Source organism: Pan paniscus, chromosome 18 (genome assembly GCF_029289425.2).
Source record: "Pan paniscus chromosome 18, NHGRI_mPanPan1-v2.0_pri, whole genome shotgun sequence".
In the NCBI taxonomy this organism is placed as follows: domain Eukaryota; kingdom Metazoa; phylum Chordata; class Mammalia; order Primates; family Hominidae; genus Pan; species Pan paniscus.
This window is the reverse complement of record NC_073267.2, coordinates 67784877-67802565: the sequence shown is the minus strand read 5'-3', so window position 1 is coordinate 67802565 and position 17689 is coordinate 67784877. Positions and strand designations below refer to the sequence as shown.

The following is a 17689-nucleotide window of genomic DNA, read 5'->3' as shown; positions in this document are numbered from 1 at the left end:
CAGGCTGGAGTGCAGTGATGCAATCTCTGCTCACTGCAACCTCCGCCTCCCAGGTTCAAGCTATTCTTGTGCCTCAGCCTCCCAAGTAGCTGGGATTACAGGTGTATGCCACCAGGCCTAGCTAATTTTTGTATTTTTAGTGGAGAGGGGGTTTCGCCATGTTGGCCAGGCTGGTCTTGAACTGTTGACCTCAAGTGATCCTCCCACTTTGGCCTCCCAAAGTGCTAGGATTACAGGCATGAGACACCATGCCCAGCCCACAGACTATTATTCTTTCTTTTTTTCTTTTTCTTTTTCTTGAGATGGAGTTTCACTCTTGTGGCCCTGGCTGGAGTGCAATTTCATGATCTTGGCTCACTGCAACCTCCGCTGCCTCCTGGGTTCAAGCGATTCTCCTGCCTCAGCCTCCCAAGTAGCTGGGATTACAGGTACCTGCCACCACATCTGGCTAAGTTTTTTAATTTTTTATTTTTAGTAGAGACAGGATTTCATCATGTTGGCCAGGCTGGTCTCAAACTCCTGATCTCAGGTGATATGCCCACCTCGGCCTCCGAAAGTGCTGGGATTACAGGTATGAGCCACCGTGCCGGCCCACAGAGTAATATTCTAAATGAAGTAACTCAGAAATGGAAAACTAAACATTGTATGTTCTCATTCAAAACGGGGAGCTAAGCTGTGAGGATGCAAAGGCATAAGAATGATACAATGGACTTTAGGTACTCTGGGTAGTTGGGGAAGGGTGGGAAGGAGGTGAGGGATAAAAGACTACAAACTGGGTTCAGTGTATACTGCTGGGGTGGTGGGTGTGCCAAAATCTCACAAATCACTACTAAAGAACTTACTCATGTAACCAAATACCACCTGTTCCCCAAAAACATATGAAAATAATTTTTTCTTTCCACCGTGGGGAGTGGCCCCACCCTGCCCATTAGGGAAGGACAGAATTCTCCCCCAGGAGAAAAGTCTGTATGAGACAAGCAGATGTCCATTGTCTGTTCACATGGAAATCCTCCATCCAGGCATTTCCTCTGGCTCAAAACTGTTCTGTAACTTCGCGGACGTTGTGCAATTACATTGCCAGGTGTGCTCCTGAAACCTCATCTGTGCTATAAGTAGTGAGGCCTGTTTTCATCTTCCCAAACAAAAGAGTTTAGGGTCATGTGTCGGTCATCTTTCAAAAATAGTTGTGGGCTGGGCACTGTGGCTCATGCCTATAATCCCAGCACTTTGGGAGGACGAGGTGGGAGGATTGCTTGAGCCCAGGAGTTTGAGACCCCATCTCTACAAAAAATAAAAATAAAAGTAGCCGGGTGTGGTGGCACACACCTGTAGTCCTCACTCCTTGGGAGGCTGAGGTGGGAGGACTGCTTGAGGTAGGAGTTCAAGGCTGCTGTGAGCCAAGATTGCACCGCTGCACTCCAGCCTAGGCAACAAAGCAAGACACTGTCTCTTTAAAAATTAGTAAATAATTATGATTACAGTTTTCCACTCTGAAGCTTGGATTTCTTGGACTTCCATTTAGAATTCAAGTTTACCAACACAAATTTTTGAGAACATCTTCAAATGGATTAACAAGGCTTAAATGCCATCTATATCAAGAGCTTTATCTTTGTCAACTTGATTTATTTTTCGAGTCAAGAGACTTGGAGCTTAAATTCCAGCTGCCTCTCGTGCCACCTGACACCTCTGGGCCTCTGTAACATAGCAGTTTTAGAGTATTGGTTGGTTTACTTTTTTTTTTTTTTTTGAGACCTGGTCTCACTCTGTCTCCCAGGCTGGAGTGCAATAGCATAATCTTGGCTCACTGCAACCTCCGCCTCCCAGGTTCAAGTAATTCTCCTGCCTCAGCCTCCCAAGGAACTAGGACTACAGGACTACAGGTGTGCACCACCACACCTGGCTAATTTTTTTTTTTTTTTTTTTTTAGTAGAGACAGGGTACCATGTTGGCCAGGCTGGTCTAGAACTCCTTGCCTCAAGTGATCCGCCCGCCTTGGCCTCCCAAAGTGCTGGGATTACAGGTGTGAGCCACTGCGCCCGGCCTGGTTGGTTTGCTTTTAAAGCAACAGAGACTTTCCATTGCATGAAATCTTACCTTTGAGCTCCAAGACAAAACCGGTGCTAAGGCTGAAAAGGGCCTTGTTTAGTCTCCTGGGTTCACTCAGGTCTGTAAGAGGCTGCAAGGGAAGCCAGAGAATGGCTAGAAGCCCAAGTTTCAGAGATGAGGAAATAACGCTCCAAACACGGTCACCCAGCAAGGGTGGCACCTCCTGCACGGCCCATCGGCTGTGACAGTTCATTTCACAGAAAGGATGAGTTTGCCACTTTGCCTCATTGGAAATGCGGCCGATGAAAAAGCCACCTGACATCAATGAAGAAAAGGCACCGAAACAAAACAGCTGACATGTTAATTAAAGTTTTAACATTTGCAACAAGTTGACAAAAACAGGCAGTTTTTTCTTTCTTTCTTTTCTACAGCAGTTACTCCTATAAACAGCGATCAGAAACCAGGGAAAGCGCTTTGGCTTTTGAGCACGTTTCTCTTGCTGTTTGCAAATAGTTTCTCCGCCAAGGAATCGTCAGCATAGAAACCTTTTACCTTAATTTTGTTGAGTGCCACGTTCAGACAGCTGGAGGAAGCGTCAATATAGAATGCGGCGAGCAAGATTGCCCCCTGCCGGCAGAAATGATCATCGCACGGAAGCACCAGTGTGGCATTTGGTTGACGGGGCTGCTTGGGGGAGGACGGAAATATTTAACTTTCTTGGGCGATGCATAGGTGACAACGTTTATGTGGTCACCACAGGAAACGAATGAGAGCTTCACATTCACCCAGTTGAGAAAAAAAATGTTCCCACGTCTACTGCAACTGTCCTGGAATTCTCTGTACCTCTGGAGTGAGGTGTGTTGTTCAGTGAATGATACTTTAAATAATAATATTTTTCTTATAATAAAAATTAAAATATTAAATTAAATATTAATGTTTAATAAAATAAATATTCTATCATATTATTATAAATAATATTTTAAATAATATATAAAACAACGTTTTAAATAACATATTTTTAAGCTCATCGTCTTGTGAAATAGAAGCTCTAAAAAGACATTTTATTGGAGATCGAGACCATCCTGGCTAACGCGGTGAAACCCTGTCTCTACTAGAAATACAAAAACATTAGCCGGGCATGGTGGCGGGCGCCTGTAGTCCCAGCTACTCGGGAGGCTGAAGTAGGAGAATGGCGTGAACCTGGGAGGAGGAGCTTGCAGTGAGCCGAGATCGCGCCACTGCACTCCAGCCTGGGCAACAGAGTAAGACTCCGTCTCAAAAAAAAAAAAAAAAAGACATTTTATTGATTTATGGTTTATTAAATTCTTTTTTTTCTAGATGGAGTGTCACTCTGTCACCCAGGCTGGAGTGCAGTAGTGCGAGGTCGGCTCACTGCAACCTCCCCTCCCGGATTCAAGCGATTCGCTGACTTAGCTTCCTGAGTAGCTGGGACTACAGGCGCGAGCCACCACGCCCGGCTAATTTTCGTATTTTTAGTAGAGATGGAGTTTCGCCATGTTGGCAAGGCCGGTCTCCAACTCCTGACCTCAAGTGATCTGCCCGCCTCGGCCTCCTAGAGTGCTGGGATTACAGGCATGAGCCAACGCACCCGGTCTATGGTTTATTCAATTTTAAAGAGCAATCCAACACATAACTTCTTTTACAAAACATGTTGCTTTGAGGGCCACTGGAGTAACTAGCCCCCTCATATGGGAATAAGATGTCGATAGTGGCCAGTTTCTACCCAGCACTGCTTCTACCCAGGGCCACACTCGGTGTTGTGAACACAAGGATGTTCACCACGTCCCTCACCTCGGAGACTGCCAACCTAGTAGTTAGCTTACAGCATGTTCTTTCCATTTTTAAAACATGCCCAGTGACTATCTCTTACATCCTTACCACTCTGAGCGATTGCAGCATTTATGCAGATCGGTAGGTCATTATTTTCCAACAGATGTTTTTTCTTTTTCTTTTCTTTCTTTCTTTTTTTTTTTTTTGAGACAGGGTCTCGTTCTGTTGCCCAAGCTGGAGTGCAGTGGCGCTATCTCACCTCACTGCAACCGCCGCCTCCCAGGTTCAAGCGATTCTCTGACTTAGCGTCCCAAGTAGCTGGGACTTCAGGTGTGCACCACCATGCCGGGCTAATTTTTGTATTTTTAGTAGAGATGGGGTCTTGCCATGTTGGCCAGGCTGGTCTCAAACACCTAACCTCAAGTGATCTGCCCGCCTCAGCCTCCCAAAGACCAACAGATGTTTTTTCAAGATATTTGTAATTGAGAACGCACACACTTTGAAGTCAGACGTATCTGGATTTGCATCCCAGCTCCCCTGCTTACCAGCTGTGTGGCCTTGGGCACGTCATTTAACCTCTCTAGGCCTCAGCTGCCTCATCTTTAACATTCTACCCACATGGTTGTTGTGAGAATTAAATGGGTGAATATGTGTTAACACATTAAGTTCAGAGTTTGGCCCATAGGAGAAATAAATATTGGTATAAGTATTTCAATATTTAGATTAAGTGTATTTTTTTTGAGACAGGGTCTTGCTCTGTGGTCCAGGCTGGAGTGCAGTGGTGCAATCTCAGCTCACTGCAGCCTCGACCTCCTGGCCTCAAGTGATCCTCCCACCTCAGTCTCCTGAGTAACTGGGACCACAGGCACATACCATCATGCCTGGCTTTTTTTTTTTTTAAGACGGAGTCTCTGTCACCCAGGCTGGAGTGCAGTGGCACGGTCTTAGTGCACCACAACCTTTGGCTCACTGCAACCTCTGCCTCCCAGGTTCAAGTGATTCTCCTGCCTCGACCTCCCGAGTAGCTAGGACTACAGGCATGCACCACCGCACCTGGCTAATTTTTTGTAATTTTAGTGGAAATGGGGTTTCACTGTGTTGGCCAGGCTGGTCTTGAACTCCTGGCCTCAAGTGATCTGTCTGCCTCAGCCTCCAAAGTGCTGGGATTACAGGTGTGAGCCACCATGCCTGGCCTACGCCTGGCTATTTTAAAAATTCCTTTTGTAGAGATGGGGTTCTCACTGTTTTTCCCAGGCTGGTCTTGAACTCCTGAGCTCATGCGATCCTTCTGCCTTGGCCTCCCAAAGTGCTGGGACTACAGACATGAGCCACCATGCCTGCCCGGATTAAATATATTAAACTGGCTTTGTTCCCTGACTTGTAGAATGGGACTTGGTTGTCACAAGAGTATTTCCAGAAGTTTTGCCTTTTATTGTGCAAGTTTTTTATAGCCACTTTGACCTTTCCTACTCAGGCAAACAAGTCTGCTTCGTCCCGGTTTTCTAGTTCTTAAGTGAGGGAAGTGGCTACCTCACTCCTGGAGAGGTCACACCAGGTAAGTTTGTACACTCATAGAGGCCCCTCGATGTCCTTGAATTTGACACTGGTGCCAGAGTCTATACCATTTTGGTTTATCTAAATAACCAGTGCTCTGTGGGCTCTAATTTTTCTGAGGCTGAGAAGGGCTATTTGAAAATTGTTGGCATAGCTCTGTTTCTGGAGGTTAAGGGATCGTTTCTCTTTTTTTTTTCCTTTTTTTTTTTTTTTTTTGAGACGGAGTCTTGCTCTGTCACCCAGGCTGGAGTGCAGCGGCATGATCTCTGCTCACTGCAACCTCCGCCTCCCAGGTTCAAGCGATTCTCCTTCCTCAGCCTCCTGAGTAGCATGTGCCATAACGCCTGGCTAATTTTTGTATTTTTAGTAGAGACGGGGTTTTGTCATGTTGGCCAGGCTGGTCTCAAACTCCTGACCTCAGTGATCTGCCCACCTCGGCCTCCCAAAGTGTTGGGGTTACAGGCGTGAGCCACCATGCCCGCCCAAGGGATCACTTTTGAAGCAGCTTCCTTTGCTTGGGGGAAAATCTACAGGATAGGCCCGTTAGTCACACAAATATAAAAGGTTCTTGGTGACAACTGTGTCGTGGCTCATAACCGGAATACCAATGCTTTAGACCAAGATCTAAAGACCTGTCGAGCCACAAGAATGGTGGAGGCATCTTTAGCCAGACTGTGTCCTTACAGGGTTAGAGGGCACTAGGCCTTAAAGATCCATTCAGGCTGCCCTGTCTCTAAACAGGGTCATTTGTTCTTGGGGGATTTGGGTGCCCAAGTCTGGCCCACGGATCAGGAGCAGAGGCTGACCCAAGTAGGAAGAATGGGGGAGTGGAACCAGGCAGGGGCGCCAGGGGCCCTGAGCTGGGAGAGAGGGACCTCTCTCTGGAGGGAAAGGGGCTATTCTTGGCCTTCACAAAGGGACATTGACCAAGGCTCTCCTGTGGGCTGATAGGTAGGCTGACCTGTCAATCAGGGAAGAGAGAGATTCCAGGAGAGACAGACCCCTGAGTTCACTAAATCAGACTCTCCAGAGCCATGACCTGGGAACCTAATTTCTCAAACCAGAGCCACAGGGTAGGGACATTGCTTGGACTGAGTGCTTCACAGCCTTGGCTGCATTTTAGAATCATTAGGGGAGCTTTAAAAAACACAGATGCAGCCGGGTGCTGTGGTTCACACCTGTAATCCCAGCACTCTGGGAGGCCGAGTCGGGCCGATCACTTGAGGTCAGGAGTTCGAGACCAGTCTGCACAACATGGCGAGATACCTGTCTCTACTAAAACTACAAAAATTAGCCGGGCATGGTGGTGTGTGCCTGCAGCCTCAGCTGCTCAGGAGGCTAAGGCAGGAAAATCACTGGCACCGGAGAGGTGGAGGTTGCAATGAGTGGAGATCGCACCACTGCACTCCAGCCTGGGCAACAGAGCGAGACTCTGTCTCAAAAAACAAACAAACAAACAAAACCAAGAAAACTATAGATGCCCAGTATATACCTCAAGTGATAATGGAAAACAGATACCAAACAAACATGTGTACACTCACGTTCATAGTAGCACTACTCACAATAGCCACAAAAGGCGGAAATAACCCCAATGTCCATCAACAAATGAATGAATAAAAAATTGTGGTGCACCCAATACTATTCAGCTGTAAAAAGGAACGAAGGCTGACTCATGCTGCAACACGGTGGAACCGTGGAGCATTAAGCCAAGTGAAAGAAGCAATGGAAAAGGTCACATTTTGGATGATTCCTTTTCTATGAAATATCCAGAGTAGTTAAATCCGTAAAGAGAGGACCAGGCGCGGTGGCTCACGCCCGTAATCCTAGTACTTTGGGAGGCCAAGGCGGGTGGATCACGAGGTCAGGAGATCAAGACCATCCTGGCTAACACGGTGAAACCCCATCTCTACTAAAAATACAAAAAATTAGCCGGGCGTGGTGTTGGATGCCTGTAATCCCAGCTACTCGGGAGGCTGAGGCAGGAGAATGGCGTGAACCCAGGAGGCGGAGCCTGCAGTGAGCCGAGATCGTGCCACTGCACTCCAGCTTGGGAGACAGTGAGACTCTGTCTCAAAAATAAATAAATAAATAAATAAATAAATAAATCCATAACGAGAGAAAGCAGATTTGTGGTCACCAGGGATTGGGGGAAGGTGGAATGGGCACTTGTTGTTTAATGGGTACACAGGGTCTTATTTTGGGGGTGATAAAAATGTTTTGAAACCAAGTAGAGGGGGTGGTTGTGTGAATGTGCTGAATGCCACTGCATTGTTCACTTTAAAATGGTGAATTTTATGCTTTGTGAATTTCACTTCAATTTAAAAATTTTATGCTATGTGAATTTCACTTCAATTTAAAAAAATCATGATATTTTAAAAGCATGCGAATGCCCGAGCCCCACTGTAGCCCCGTGAAACCTGAGTGTCTCGGGGTGGAGCCAGACAGGAAGGAATCTCCCAGGGGCAGCCAGGCTGACAGCCACACTCACAGGGGATTTGTTGCAGATGGGCTCACACCTGCTCAGGTGTCCTCCCCCTAGAAAGTTGTTTTCAAGGGAGCCCCCTCCTCCACCGCCTCACCACTCAGCAGGGTGACACACCCCTTCCCCCCACACTTCATCACACCCAGGACAGGCTTCTTCCTGAGCACCCTGAACTCAATTGCCACCATCTGTTACCCCTCACCCTCATCCCAGATCACAAGCTTTCTTAGGGGGGGCACCATCCTTCCTTCTATTTCAGTTTCTCCAGGACTTGGCACAGAGGGGAGCCTAAGAAATGTTGCATGAATGACTGAGTGAAGGAATAAATAACAGTGATAAATGACTTTGCGAGTGAATCGGTGAACGAATAAATGAATGAATGAATGAGTGATTGAATGGAAGCGAGGTTCACAAGTCCCTTGTAGCATTTCTTTCATCCATGTAGCTTGCCCAGAGCTTTCAAAACAACTTCTGAAACGTTCTTTTGGGAACAGGACTTTGATTTCTCTTACATGTTTATTTCTGCAAAATTGAGTAGCTTTACCGCTGGCAGATAGAAGGTGTTCCCAATTTATTTTCTTTCTTTTTTTTTTTTTGAAACAGAGTTTCACTCTTGTTGCCCAGGCTGGAGTGCAATGGCATGATCTCAGCTCACCACAACCTCCACCTCCCAGGTTCAAGCGATTCTCCTGCCTCTGCTTCCCGAGTAGCTGGGATTACAGGCATGTGCCATGATGCCTGGCTAATTTTGTATTTTTAGTAGAGATGGGGTTTCTCCATGTTGGTCGGGCTGGCCTTGAACTCCCGACCTCAGGTGATCTGCCTGCCTCGGCCTCCCAAAGTGCTGGGATTACAGGCGTGAGCCACCGCCTCCGGCCAGGTGTTCCCAATTTCTTAATTGTCAAGCATCTCTTGCCATGACAGCCAGCCTCTGCACATTGGACTCACCTGGGGGGCTTTAAAGCCATACTGATGCCTGGGTGTCACACCCAATGTCTGAGTCAATTGGTCTGGTGTAGTCAGAATGGCAATTATTAAAAAGTCAAGAAACAACAGATGCTGGCGAAACTGCAGAGAAATAGGAACGCTTTTACCCTGTTGGTGGGAATGTAAATTAATTCAACAACTGTGGATGGCAGTGTGGCAATTCCTCAAGGATCTAGAACCAGAAATATTTGACCCAGCAATCCCATTACGGGGTATATATTTGGGTATATACCCAAAGGAATATATATCATTATATTATAAAGATACATGCACATGTATGTTTATTGCAGCCCTATTCACAATAGCAAAGACTTGGAACCAACCCAAATGCCCATCAATGATAGACTGGATAAAGAAAATGTGGTACATATACAGCATAGAATACTATGTAGCCATAAAAAGCAATGAGATCATGTTCTTTGCAGTGACATAGATAAAGCTGGAAGCCATCATCCTCAGCAAACTAACACAGGAACAGAAAACCAAACACCTCTATATTCTCACTCATAAGTGGGAGACGAACAATGAGAATACGTGGACACAGGGAGGGGAACAACACACACTGGGGCCTGTTGATGAGGCAGGGGAGGGAAAGCGTCAGGACTAATAGCTAATGCATGCTGGGCTTAATACTTACATAATGGGTTGATAGGTACAGCAAACCACCATGGCACATGTTTACCTATGTAACAAACCTGCATGTTCTGCACATGTATCCCGGAACCTAAAATAAAATAAAATTTTTTTTAAAAAATTGGTCTTGGGTGTGACCAGGACATGGGAGATTCTAAAAGCCCTTAGATGATTCTAATGTGCCTCCAAGTTCACAAACCACTGCATTAATGCTTGGTTGCAGTTTTCTTAAATGGTTTTTTGAAAAATAGAGACTGGGTCTTGCTCTGTCACTCAGGCTAGAGTGCAGTGGCACAATCATGTTCACTGCAGCCTTGATCTCCTGGGCTCAAGCAATCTTCCCACCTCAGCCTCCAGAGTAGCTGGGACTACAGGTGTGTGCCACTACGCCTGGTTACTTTTATTTTTAAAGTCGCAAGCCATGACTCTAATGTTCCCTTATGTGGAAACAGGAGGATATTCAGCACAACCATGGTAGATGCTTGATTTTGCTCTAGAATTTGATGCCATTTCTTTGAGTCTTATTATATTTGGGACCTGAAAGCTGGTAGCTTGTTGGGATTATAGGCATGAGTCACACAGCCTGACCCCACTTGCTCTTGCACAATAGTTTAAGGCTGCCAAAGTGAGAAATTTTTAGGAGCTCGATAAACCTGGAGGCTTATCTTTCTCTCTTTCCTAGTCTGTAAATAAACAGAGCAAGGTGAAGCCAGCATCATAATGTGACATTCCAAGCTTTACATAGTCACTTAGGTAACAATCTATTAAAATTTTATATTTCTAGCTAAAACATCTTTTTTAGCTCCATATGTTTGATTTGTTAAAATTATTATACCTTGCTTTTGAAGAAACAAAATGCCTAACCTCCATGTTTTGGTTAAATAAGCTTAAATATTTGTTGTTGTGGGTGATATTTTGTTGGCAATGTTTGTTGTTTCTCTTAGTACAATGTGACAAAAAGTAATCCACTTCAATATTCATGACTAATTCTTAAATTAGATATGGTTCTGTCTAATGACTTCACAAATACTAGCCTTCCTTAGTCTGGATTTTAAAAATTATTATGGTAAAAAACACATTACATAAAATCGACCATAACATAAAATCGACCACTGTATTATAGATTTTTTTATTAATTTTTTTTTTTGAGACAGAGTCTCATTCTATTACCCAGGCTGGAGTGCAGTAGAGCAGTCTCAGCTCACTGCAGCTTCAACCTCCTGGACTCAAGCAATCCTCTCACCTCAGCCTCCCAAGTAGCTGGGACCACCATGCCTGGCTATTATTTATTTATTTGTTTGTATTTTTTGTAGAGACAGGGTTTCACTATGTTGCCCAGACTGGTTAACCATTTTAAAGTGTACGACTTAGGCATGTTAAATACATTCTCAATGTTTTGCAACCATCCCCACTATCCAGCTCCAGAACTTTTTCATCATTCCTGTACTCCATTAAGCAGTCATTCTCCATTCTCTCTCTCCACAGGATTCCATTTATATAAAATTTCCAGAACAGGCAAATCCACAGATGCAGAAAGCAGATTAGTGGTTGCCGGCGGGGTGGGGATGGGGAGAAATGGGGAATGGCTGTTAATGAGGATGGGATTTCTTTCCTTTTCTTTTCTTTTTCTTTCTTTCTTTCTTTTTTCTTTCTTTTTTTTTTGAGACAGAGTCTCTTACTGTCGCCCAGGCTAGAATGCAGTGGCGCCATCTTGGCTGACTGCAACCTCCACCTCCTGGGCTCAAGCGATCCTCCCACCTCAGCCTCCCAAGTAGCCGGGACTACAGGCGTGCATCAGCATGTCCAGCTAATTTTTGTATTTTTTAGTAGAGACGGGATTTCATCATATTGGCCAGGCTGGTCTCAAACTCCTTACCTCAGGTGATCCTCCCACTTCAGCCTCCCAAAGTGCTGGGATTAAAGGCGTGTGCCACCACCTGGCCAAGGGATGGAGTTTTTTCAGTGGTAATAAAAATGTTCTGGCCAGGCATGGTGGCTCACGCCTGTAATCCCAGCACTTCGGGAAGCTGAGGTGGGCGGATCACCTGAGGTCTGACCAGCCTGACCAACATCGAGAAACCCCGTCTCTACCAAAAATACAAAATTAGCCAGGCGTGGTGGCGCATGCCTGTAATCCCAGCTACTCGGGAGGCTGAGGCAGGAGAATCACTTGAACCCGGGAGGCAGAGGTTGTGGTGAGCTGAGATCGTGCCACTGCACTCCAGCCCGGGCAACAAGAGTGAAACTCCGTCTCAAAAAAATAAAAATAAAAATAAAAATAAAACAAAAATGTTCTAAAACTGGTTATAGTGATGGATGCACCAACCTGTGAATATGGTAAAAAACATTTTTGCACCTTAAGTGGGTAAATTGTATGGTGGGATGTGAATTATATCTCAGTATATCTGCTTTTTAACAAAACCAACAAAACACCTTATGTCTAACTTGTTGAGCTCCAAATAAGCCTTTGAGTTGTGATATTTATTGTTTTGCTAAAGTGTTTGACTCTGGGGAGTTTAACAAAATGAGCACCTCACCTCAGGCAGCTCTCAAAGGGAAAACAAAGTTCCTCATCCCTACTTCTTGGGCAGACTTAACTGACTGCTGTATTTTATTTTTCTTACTTCCAGAGTGTTTTAAGAGTAGGCATTTTCCTCTGAGTACAGCTCTAGTGTTATCCATGAGTTTTTATATGGAGTGTTTTTATTAGCATTATTTCCCAAATATCTTATAAATGTATTTTTGCTCTAGAGCAGTTCCATAGAAAGGCTTGACATTCTCAAACGTCTTTCTGCATCTACTTTTTATTTTATTTTATTTGTTGCCAACTACAAAAGACATCCAATGCTTCTACTTTTAACTTATTTCCTGCGTTCTTGCATTATGATCAGGAATATGACTGTACAATTTCCAATTTCGTATATACAATGGGCTTTCCTTTTTATTTTATCTCATTGTGTCAAGAACACTTAACATGAGAGCTACCCTCTTAATAGATTTTAAAGTGTACAACACAATACTGTTATTTATAGCTACATTGTTATACGGAGGATCTCTAGAACTTTTTCCTCTTGAATAACTGAAATTTTATATCCACTGACTAGCAACTCCCCATTCCCTCCTCCCTCCAGCCTCTGGCAACCACCATTTTATTCTTTCTTTCTATGAGTTTGACACCATATAAGTAGAATCATGTATTTGTCCTTCTGTGATTTGCTTATTTCTCTTGGCATCCTGTTCTCCAGGTTCATCCATGTTGTCACATAACAGGATTTCTTTATTTTAAAGGCAGAATACTATTCCATTGTGTGTATTATTTATTTATTTAGAGAGAGGATCTTGCTCTGTCACCCAGGCTGGAGTGCACCCAGGTTGCTCGGCACACTGCAACCTCTGCCTCCCAGGCTCAGGTGATCCACCCGCCTCGGCCTCCCAAAGTGCTGGGATTACAGGTGTGAACCACCACTCTGGCCTCCATTGTATGTATATACCACATTTTGTTTACCCATTCATCAGTGGACATCATTATACCTTTTTCCATTTAATTGAAAAGAAGTCTACTCTTTTCAAAAGATACAGTTCAGAACATTTAGTCATTATATTCTCCTCCTCTGTGATATCCTTACTTTCTTTTCTCTATTTAGTCCAACAAAGACTGAAACAAGTGGGTGAAAGTCTACCACCACTGTTGTATTTTTATTAATTTGTCTTAGTTATTCCCTCCAATTTTACATATGGAACAGGATGCTAAAATGGGACTCTTGTTTTGGCTTCAGCTGAGACTCCAAAGTGGAGTGAGATCAGTGCAACAGATGCCAAGAACTCTACCTCCTAAACTGGGGAGCTAGATTGCCTATGTAGGGCATGCTGACGGGCTGTAAAAATGACTAATCCCACAATGCGGAGTAAAAGAGATAAAGTACAAAGATAACTTATAGGAGATTTATATGGTAACATTTTCTGCCATTGTTAAAAGCTGTACTTCTGAAGAACAATAATATGGAAAAAAAGATCATAACATACTATTAATGGGAAAAAAGCACAGGACGCAAAACTATATGCTTAATCTTAGTTGTTTGAAATACACGTACAGAAAAAAGACAGGAAACAAATAACCTAATTGGGACTTCAGGTACTTTTTCTTTTCTTCTTGACATTTGTCTGAATTTTAGAAATTTTCTACAATAAATATGTGTTGGTTTCTTTTTAAAAATTTTTTTTTTTTTTGAGATGGAGTCTCAGTCTGTCACCCAGGCCAGAGTGCAGTGGTGTGATCTCAGCTTACTGCAACCTCCGTGTCCGGGTTCAACTGGTTCTCCTGCCTCAGCCTCCCAGGTAGCTGGGATTACAGGCATATGCCACTGCTTCTGGCTAATTTTTGTATTTTTTAGTAGAGACGGGGTTTCATCATGTTGGCCAGGCTGGTCTCAAATTCCTGACCTCAAGTGATCTGCCTGCCTTGGCCTCCCAAAGTATTGGGATTACAGGTGTGAGCCACTGTGCCTGGTCATTTTTAATCATTTTTGAGATTAGAAAAAAATACTTTTAAAAAGATAATTCAAATATCCAAATAATCACCTTTTTTTGCTACCTTTGCTCTCCAGCTTACAACCAATATATGAATGACAAGCAATTGATTTGTGATCAGTCTTCCTCTTACACAAGGTCCCAGAGGCAGGTTGGTGGGCCAGCAACCTGGCCTCATTAGCAGCAGATTTAACAGCAGCTTCTGTTGCTTGTTTTCCCAGTAAATGGCCAGAATATTCCAAAAGGGCGCATCAAGTTTGCCTACTTTGTTCTCGTATATTTATTTGCAGCTGATGCTGGGACCAATGCAGTAGTTGTAGCTTTATGTTTAATTACAGCTGAGAAATTCAGTTGCCATAGATACGGAGGGCTAGGATGATGTTACTGTTGCCATTTACCTCACGAGCTGGTTAAAATTGACCTTTAAAAATCTAAGCTTAATTATCTTTACTACCAAAGTAGGCCCCCTGGGGCTGTACCTTATGAAGTCATATTTTGACAATCATTTCCTTCTTTTCTCATCATTAAACCTTATTTTCTGGATCTGCCATGAAATGCACATGGGGCCTCTCTAAATTGCACATTTTCCAAATTCACACAAGGCCAAAAACTGTATTTGCATCCTGCTTTTTCCCTGGAGAAGACGGAGCTGAAGGAGGTCCCAGGAAGACTTACTGGCTTATTTCCAATGGGCTCATCTGTCAGGGGCAAAAAAGTGGGGGTAGGAGGTTGGGGGTGGAGTGAAGATTTTGGTGATCCTAGGTGCCCCCCATTTCTTCCTCAACACAGCACTATCTTGTTATATACGTGCTCTGGAAAACAGGTTCTATAAAGAAGTTTGCTGTGGTTTGAAACATTAAGCATTCTTAGAAGTCAGGCGATGCACCAGCCACGCTCCCACACTGCATGCCTGTGTGCACTGCTGCAGAGCCCCTGACTCCACCAGTAGTTTCTGCTAGTCCACAGGCAGTTGAATGCACATCTTCATTCATTCATTCTTTGAACAAATGTCCTAGAAACTGAGGACATTGCAATGAACAAGAGAGACAAGGACACTAGCTTTATAGATCTCCTTTGAATGGGGGAGGCTGAACTAATACTCTCAGAAGCAACTCTACAATCCCCCTGGTAGGTGCTATGAGGGAAGAACACAGGGTGCCATAAGAACCTCTTTCTTTCTTTTCTCTTTCTTTCTTCTTTCTTTCTTTCCCTCCCTTCCTTCCTTCCTTCCTTCCTTCCTTCCTTCCTTCCTTCCTTCCTTCCATCCTTCCTTCCTTTCTTTCTTTTTATTTGAGATGGAGTCTTGCTCTGTCACCCAGGCTGGAGTACAATGGCGCAATCTTGGCTCACTGCAACCTCTGCCTCCCAGGTTCAACCAATTCTCCTGCCTCAGCCTTCCAAGTAGCTGGGATTACAGGCACCCGCCATCACGCCTGGTTAATTTTTGTATTTTTAGTAAAGATGGGGTTTCACCATGTTGGCCAGGCTGGTCTTGAATTCCTGACCTCAGGTGATCTGCCCATCTGAGCCTCCCAAGGTGCTGAGATTATAGGTTTGAGCCACCGCGCCTGGCCAAGAACTTATTTCTGATCTATGGCATGGGTTATGGGTTTTAGGCGGCCTCTCCCAGGAAGTGACATTTCAATTAAGACCTGAACAATGACACTCCAGATTTTCTGTATAGGAGATGATTCAGGACAGTATTCAGAGTAGATGAAAGGGGTTGAAGCTGTATGTCTTTGAGAAAACAACAATTACTGTCAAGAAAGGAAGGTGATGGATAAGGGCCCCTCAGATACATCTTTATCGCAATACAGGGCATGACAAATAAGATATTAAAAGAGCAAGTGCAAATGCCCTGAGGTCAGTCTCCTAGTGGGATATTTGGATAAAAGATCTAAACACAAATTATCATCACTGTAAACCAGTGATTCTTCTTGGTCTCAGGACCCCTTTACTCTATACAAATTATTGAGAACTCCAAAGAGCTTTTATTTATACAGATTATATCTACCAAAAAAAAATACCTATTAGAAATTAAAACTGAGGCCAGGTATGGAGGCTCACAACTGTAGTCCCAACTCATTGGGAGGAGGAGGCATAGGCAGGAGGATTGCTTGAGCCCAGTGGTGGAGGCTGCAATGACCTACGATTATACCACTGTGCTGTAGCTTGGTGGGGACAGAGTGAGACCCTGTGTCTTAAAAAAAAAAAAAAAAAAGGGCTGGGCACAGTGGCTCATACTTGTAATCCCAGACGATCACTGGAGTTTGAGGCTAGCCTGGGCAACATAGTGAGACCCTATCTCTCCAAAATATACAAAAAAAAAAAAAAATAGCTGGGTGTGGAGTTGTGGAGCTGTAGCCCCAGTTACTTGGGAAGCTGAGGTGAAAAGATCGCTTGAGCCTGGGAGGCGGAGGCTGCTGTGAGCCACTGCACTCCAGCCTGGGCTACAGTGCAAGACTCTATCTCAAGGAAAAAATAAACTGAGAAAGTTTAAAAACCATTATTTATTAATTCTTCTAAAAATAATAAACCAACTACATATTAACACAACTTTTTTTTGTGGAAAATATATTTTCCACAAAATATATTTTGGGCAAATAAATTTTGGGCAAAGTGTAGCATTACTTTACATTTTTATCAATATTCTAAATATCTGGCTTAATAGAAGACAACTGAATTCTTATATCGGCCTCTACATTTAACCTCTTGTAATATGTTATTATTTAGTTGAAGTATATTGTTACAGTCTGCATTATGTCCCCACTACCTCAGAATGTGACTGTATTTGGACATTAGGTCTTTACAGGTATAATTAAGTTGAAAATGAAAATATTAGGATGGACCCTAATCTACTATGACTGGTGTCCTTATCAGAGATGGATGTTTGGACCCTGGCATAGAGTGAAGACCACATAGAGACACCAGAAGCGTGCAGACATCAGAAGCCAACGAGGGAGGTCTCAGGAGAAACCAGCCCTTGGGATACCCCGATCTTGGACTTTCACCCTCTAGAATTGTGAGAAAATAAATTTCTGCTCTTTAAGCTACCTGGTCTGTGGTATTTTGTTAGGGCAGCCCTATCAGGCTGATGTATATATGAAGAAAGTTTGGCCTCATACAGATAGGTGTAGTTGGAAAAGTTCAGATATTTTAATGGCCTTTTTAGATCATTGTAGATAGCCTTGAGTATACCCAAACTTTTTTTTTTTTTTTTTTTTTTTTTGAGATGTAGTCTTGCTCTGTCTCCCAGGCTGGAGTGCAGTGGCGCAATCTCAGCTCACCGCAACCTCCGTCTCCTGGGTTCAACCAATTCTCCTGCCTCAGCCTCCTGAGTAGCTGGGATTACAGATGCACACCACCATGACCAGCTAATTTTTGTATTTTTAGCAGAGGCAGGGTTTCACCATGTTGGCCAGGCTGGTCTTGAACTCCTGACCTCAGGTGATCTGCCCATCTCAGCCTCCCAAAGTTCTGGGATTATAGGCGTGAGCCACCGTGCCCTGCCCTACCATACTGAAACTTGACAATTGATGCTTTATCTTATAGGTTAGCTGCATGTGGACTCTGAAGCCACATCAATGACTTTTTCATATTATCTTATATTAAAATCCATTATTTTGCTTTGCTTTCTTTTTTTGTCTTTTGAGACGGAGTCTCACTTTG

The 17689-nt window shown here is 43.9% G+C and overlaps 1 long non-coding RNA gene across 1 annotated transcript in view; it reads right to left on the bottom strand.

Moving 5' to 3' along the window:
* LOC129394081 (uncharacterized) overlaps nt 1-17689 on the bottom strand; it is a 92911-nt gene that overhangs the window by 48552 nt on the left and 26670 nt on the right. Inside the window, exon 3 of the long non-coding RNA XR_008621277.1 lies at nt 9498-9584. This is a non-coding gene — a long non-coding RNA (uncharacterized LOC129394081). The remainder of the gene's footprint in view (nt 1-9497; nt 9585-17689) is intronic.